Below are 6,983 nucleotides of genomic sequence, written 5' to 3'. Positions count from 1 at the left end.
GGAAAAATTCCCAGAAGTAATTATAAAAAAACTTCTTGTTGAAGTGGACCTTGTATGCTCAAAGTTGTCGCATCTTTTTCTCTACCACTTAGTTGTCCAATGCATTCGCCAAATAATATTACTCCTTTTTGAAACCGAGGGTTGAGGCAAAAGGATTTTATGTATTGCAGGCATAGTAATTTGAGATAGCCTCAAAGGACGAGAGGAGGATCCAAGGGAAGGCAATGTCCAATCCTCTAATTGATCTTGGAGTTTCTAAAGGGGGAATCGGAAGCAAAGGCGAACGCATACAAGTGATCTGTTGTACGATAATGAGAACTCAAATCATATTGTGGTTGCAGAGAAAAGGAAAGCATTGAGCCATCATCATGAATAACATCAGCAAGAGTATTGATTCCCTTAAAAGAAATAAAGTAAGAATGGCGAGGTTCTTGTAAAGCAAGTGGAAGCTAAAAAACTTTGGACTAGTGAATGCTTTCAGTTTGTAAAGAATCACCCTTGAGAGACTATTGACCATGCCATTTTAGGTGAGACAGAATATACTTCCAATCAAGAAGCAAGTTGGAGACCATAGGGTAGCCATGCAAAGTGCCATCAATGCACCCAAACAAGAAATCGCACTGAGTGGGTTGCCAATGATCAAAAGCAGGAGTACTGATATGTGTACACGCACACACACCCCCCTCTTAAGATGTGAATCTTATCCATTCATCGAGGTCCCAGACGCAACATAAGCACATGTTGTAGTGCTTGTGTCTCAGACATTCCATGTGCATGCTCTGCAATGAATAGTGTACTCACCTCTTAAGATCTTTTGATTCCTCATGCTTAGATTCTGTCTAGACTCAATGGGCTCCACTCTTAGCTTGAGCAGTCTGTTTGAACCTTGTGTCGGTGATTGGTACTATCCTGACCCGTACTTCTACAAAAATTAAGGGCTAGCCTACTTTGTGTAATATGTTGCCTCAACTTGAATTATTTACCTGCTCTCTTCTTTGTGAAAAGCCTTCATGTGTTGAAATCAGTTTGACGGCAAAAAACACTCTTTGCAAAGGAAATGCATTCTTGTTTTTTATGGTTGCAATATGTTCCACCTAAACACACTACATATGTAAGTTCTAAATAGGTTGCCTTTGGACATGATTTTGGAGTGCTCAAGATGATTATGCAATGCCTCGTATAAGAATCCTGCAAAAACATAGGAGCTTTTGTAAGGCATAGATAATGCCCAAAACAAGCCATTTAGGACAAGCTGCTACAGTTCTCCTGCAAAATGGTGAAAACAATTTGGGAAGGAGAATGATTACCATGTCCTCTAGACTTTCCATTTCATCTTTAAACTTCTAAAAACAAACTAAAATCCATAGAAAATTGATATGTACATTGATGAAGATGTTTGCAATGACCACAAGAAAAGGAGCATATGGCCTTCGGCAAGCAGCCTCGCCATGAGAGAAGGGGTTGAGGGTGGTTTGAGTTGTGAGGCCTGAAAGGATAGTTCAACTGTATTCATTCTTAATATCACATTGAATAAGCTGAGTCTCTTAAGTAGAATAAGAGATTAGGATAATTTCTTTTTGTATGCTATTCGAATAAGAGATTAGGATAGTAACTTCTTGTACGCTATTTAGCACAAAATTTTTCTTGCATTAGTATCATAGACAATAAGCACATTGTTTAACTACATGATTTCTAGTATGCTTAATGTCACAGAGTAAGTTGACTCTCTCAATTAGTATAAGCATATTATGCTAGTAACTTCTTGTATGTTATTTAGCACAAGCCTATTCACTTAGCACATGCATCTAATGCTACAAATATTTCATGCTAGTTAGCATTTTAGTGACATTAGTGAGCACATTCATCCATCTTAGTAAGCACATTCATCAATGTTCCTTAGCATTTTCATCAATGTTAGAACATTCATTCATGCTAGTTAGAACATTCATCCATTCTACTTTGCACAGTCATCCATGCTAGTTAGGACATCTATCCATGCGAATCAACACATTCAGTTTTATGATAGTTAGCACCTAGATGTACCTATTTTATGATACTTAACGTACCTATTTTTTGATAGTTTATGTATCAAATTTTTTATAGATTGATGTGTTTCACAAATTGAAATCTTGTCATCCCCAAGGTGAAATTTAGTTGCATTTATTTGAGTAATTAAAGTCTTTCTTTATTCGTTGAGTCAAGGACATAAATATACGTTGCTATGAATATCACATTTAGATGTCTTTCTTGAAGAATGCAATCACCCACACGTGTTCTCAAAATTTTGTCCTCCATGTATGTGGATGTCAGTGCAAATGCAAGGTTTTTTTGGGAGATGGTATAAGCATGACGTGTCACACAGTTGTGGGAGCCAATACTCTACCCAAAGTAGGTAGATAAATTCTTCCATGACAAAGTGCTTGGTGAGAGAATGCAATGACTGTGATGTGAAGAATTTGGCATCATACCCTTTGGAGACAAGAAAGAGAGGGGAATCTATGACTGTGATTTCACTTTGAATATGTGGAGGCCGTCGACAAATAGGGAAACAAAAGGAAGAGGAATGGCCTTGTGAACAAGGAGAAGCAATGTTGGGACCTCCTCAACTATTGAAAACAAAGTTGAGGCTCTTCATTTCTCATAATTACATCACCCGCCGATGGCAAGCATAGTACCTCAAGGATTGCATTTCGAAATTTCCCTAATGACATGGTTGTGTCTGTGGTAGACTTTGTTGAAAACTATGGGTTTAAAGAGCAAGTTGAGATCTCGTCTATGCATTGGCGTTCAACATAGGTCACCATATTTGTACACATGACTAACTATAGGAAGACAAGTGGGCTCATCAAAACTATCCATTTTCCTTTTGTATGATAGAGTTCCTAATACTTTGTTTGTGCAACATTGCTTCATGTTACACTTTTAAAGGCTAGGGACAAGGGGTAACAATTAGACTCCATTGGGAGTCATCAAATGGTGCTGCTTCATAGTTCAAGGCTTGTAGGACATTTTGATTTTATGGCAAGGTATGGTGGTTTGATTGGGATAGTAAATGAGTCATTTCTTCTCAGCATCAAGACACAATAAGGGCGAACATGATGGAGCAGAAGCTGTGGTGAAGAGAACATGGAATCATAAACAACTTAGGCTACATGGAGCTACCTTAAAGTGTGTTTGTTGATGTAGTAACTTACTATAGGGACAAGCTATTGGAGCAGGATGAAGCTTACTATCCTTCAAAATAGAGAGACTTGCCCATGTTTTCTTTGATCATTAGGGAGGAAAATGTAATGGTTGACCTATCCCAAAATCGCACTCAGAGATTCATGGTTGGGATCCTAAGGACTTGCCACTAGACATTTGGCTTGCTTTTGTGATGCATGCATTCGTGGTCATTGGAATAGATGCATAAAAAAAGAACATGCTCCTTCTTGGGATATCTTTATTTAAAACCCTAGTGATGACAAAGATGCATATGATGAAGTAACATAAAAGGGGCATCATTATGGATTAAGCAATGCTTTGTAGGTTGCTGACACTATTGTAGTCAAACCATATTGCCATCCTGAAAGCTTGGTACGGTTTCAAGAGCACTCTTTCGAGAGTCTCCCCCTCTTCTTTGGAAGAGATTCATAGATGGTGCTCATGTGAAATGATAAAATACTTGATGATCATGGTAAACCTCCAACTACTTCTCATTATATGTAGTGGTACAGATGGGAGAGAGGCATTGATTCCTTTCTACATTCTTGAAAAGAATTCAAAATTCTTCTAGAAGATCATAAATCTTAGTTTGTGAGTCACCGGAAAAAACGTGAAAGGAGAATTAGGATATTGACCTAGCCATACCCTTGGATTGGGTTGTTATACGTGATAGGCCTCACCATTTATCTGCTTGGCTTGGCATTTTTAGGAGGTGAGGTATCCGACTTCACGTCATAGGATTGTGACAAGGTTTAGATGAGGATGTCTTAGTTTTTAATGTCTTTTCTAGGGGTAGGTATTCGAGGACTAGGGATGAAGAGGATATCCTTTTGGACGTTATCTTTGATCTTGTAAGGGCCTTGGGACGTTGCCTTTGAGCCTTGGGTCAAGTGGATAATTTTATTTTGACCATAGATTATTATCTAGACCCTAAGTCATACACATCCACCTGGGTTCATGGAAATATTCGTTTATGGAGACCCCATAAAGTATTTATAGTGGGACCTTGAGGAGTGGCATTGGATTGATACAAGAAATGGAGCGAAGAGCCTCCCCTTTTTTCAATACACGTTCAATGACAAGAGGATTCAACTTAGCCTCAAGGGCTAGAGTCCCACCTGAATTATTCATTTGAAGAAATTTTAGAATTTTTTTGTGTGAGTGTACAAATCCTTTTGGAAGAGAATCTCAAAGTCTCTCAAGAATGGAAAAATTACTCTTTCGTTTTGGATTTTTATTCAAAGAGAGATTGTAAATGAACTAGTGGAGCTCTAGGTGGCCTTTAGTTACTTGGCCAACCTGAACTAAGTTCGAGCAATCAAGCATTAGGAACTCGAGTGCCACCATTGATGAATCAAGTGACATGACATAGGAGTACTTTAAGTTTGGAGTCTAAGTTTGAATGGGCTCTTTCACTTGTTTGGCCAATTGCTTGTGTCTAAGTTGAATAGTGTAGATAGCGTTGAGCCTTACTGCTCCTAATGAGTGTAGTGCCTAAAGTTGACATGAGAGTCTGTGTGTCACTCTTGCATCCAAGCACCAAGTTGCTTATTGTTGGGGTAAACGCCCAGTCTATACCCCTTTGTACCATGCATACATAATAAGAGCTTACCTTGATCTGGTGAGTTAGCACCCACCATTTTCGGTGTTCTTCCTTTCTTTGTTGCTCTCCGATAAGACCTCCTCTCCATCAACTGGTATTAGAGCTTGGTTGAGTGAAGCCAACAAGGAGACTGTAGCATTGCAGTGTTGCTGTGCCAAGAGCTCGAACTTGCTGCGTGGAGTCTCCCACTGCCCGTGGACTGCCCCTGGGAGATGTATTTTGACATATATTAGCTCGTTTTTACTGTTTCAGCCTTATATATCAGGTTGCCTCGATTGTTCCAGCAGTCTATTGCTTTGTTTGAGTGGGGGAGAAGAAATATTATCCATCTACGATAAAAAACGACCTCTTGCTTTGCAATTCCAGCCTGCCCCATCTTTCTGGCTTCCTGTTGCCATCACTCCATATGCTATTAAAGCCCTCGCCTCTCTTCTATTCTTCGATCCTTAGAGCCACCTGGGCTCTGATACCATGTTAAATTACACGGCGCAACGGAACAAAAACTGAATAAAGAATAGAGAGTACATAGCAAACTGGAGAGGAACAAACTTTTCGTTCAATACTGATGTAGTACAGATGATGGCTCCATCCACCTGCTCCCACAGTGGAGCTTAGATGGCGATCTAGATAGATACTAGGTGAAGAGCTACTAGCTGGAAGATTTGATTTGATCTGAATTGATCTAATACAATGGACTAGGGAGGTCGCCTGTTTATAGCTATGAGGGCAGTAGTTGGATCAACATAGTTGGTGGAGTCGACCAGTTGACCTAGTTGGTAGACCTGACCAGTCGACCTAGTCGGTGGAACCGACTAGTCGTCCATGGAATATTTCCTAAACCATCACCTCGAGGGCTCTCGCTCCCGAACCCCCACTAGGGGGGCCGCTGGCCCCCTTGGGACCCCCCAGCTTCTCAGCCATCAAGGCAATATTGGCTATGTGAGTAGAAGCCCTCCTTTGCTCCTCGATTTTCTGAGACCGCCTTGGTCCATCTGCATGCTGCTCAATAGACATAGGCATCTGGTTATCATGGTCATAGAGCTGCCTTACCCATCGCAGCAATGGCTTTTCTGGTGGTGTAACAACAGGTTGGTGACTTATACCTTCATCATTTGATATTTCCTCCTCCTATATTTTTTGTGGGATAGGTCCATAGTGAATTACTCCTTCACTTGATGATAAAGTGGAAGAGCTCTTCTCTGCCTCCACTGCATGTGGTTGCTCTTGAACACCACATCACAGGTCGCTATGATCTTCTTTGCCTCTTGGTCATACAACTTATAGGATTTCTTCTCATCTCAATAGCCTAAGAAGATACATTTGGTGCTTTTTGGTTGTAGCTTGTTTCTCTCTTTGTCTGGTACATGCGCATGGCATTCACACCCAAACATTCTGAAGTGGGAGACAGATGGCTTTTTATTGCTGTAAGCCTCATGTGGTGTTTTACCTTTGAGTGCCTTTGTATAGCTGCGATTAAGGATGTAAACCACATTATTGATAGCCTCAGCCCAAAAGTGGTTTGGCAGTCTAGCACCTTTTAACATACACCTCCCCATCTCCATGGTGGTCTATATTCGGTGTTCAATAACTGAATTTTGCTGAGGCGTATTATTGAGATATCGAGCTCCACTCGTGATATACCAGAGTGACCATTGTGCATTTATGTCACCGACTTGTTAGCTGCAGATGCGGTTGGTACACAGCGCCCATGAATAATAGCTGGATGATAGCTATCTTTATGTACTCTAGTTAGTGGCTCAATTAGTATGCCACCTTAGTTAGTTGAGTTTGGTTTGAGACCCACATATAGGGTTCACCTATTCTTTTGTATTTAGAGTTCTTTTGGCTTTCACAACTAAGAAGAGGAAAACTATTTTCAGCCTCCACCTTTGTGTATATTCCCCCATTGTGTATGTAAGAAAGCTGCAAGTGAGACTCCTTCCTTCTCTCCCACTCTTTTCACATGGTATCAGAGCTCGGTTCGTGGTAAGGAGCTCAAGAAAGCAAACCAAGCTCGCGGTGTCTTGGTAAGAGGATCAATGTTGCTTTCCTTTTTCGAGTTTGGGAGCAAATCTCTACAGGTAGTTTTAGCCGGAAAAGAAACCGAGACCAAAAGCTAGAGACTAAGTATGGCGACGCTCAAAGGCCATAGAGAAAAGGAGATCACGAGGGCGAA

This window comes from Dipteris shenzhenensis, chromosome 10, assembly GCF_047967505.1.
Source record: "Dipteris shenzhenensis isolate YYH24624 ecotype China chromosome 10, Dip_SZ_1.0, whole genome shotgun sequence".
Lineage (NCBI taxonomy): Eukaryota > Viridiplantae > Streptophyta > Polypodiopsida > Gleicheniales > Dipteridaceae > Dipteris > Dipteris shenzhenensis.
Note: the sequence above shows the minus strand (reverse complement) of the source record.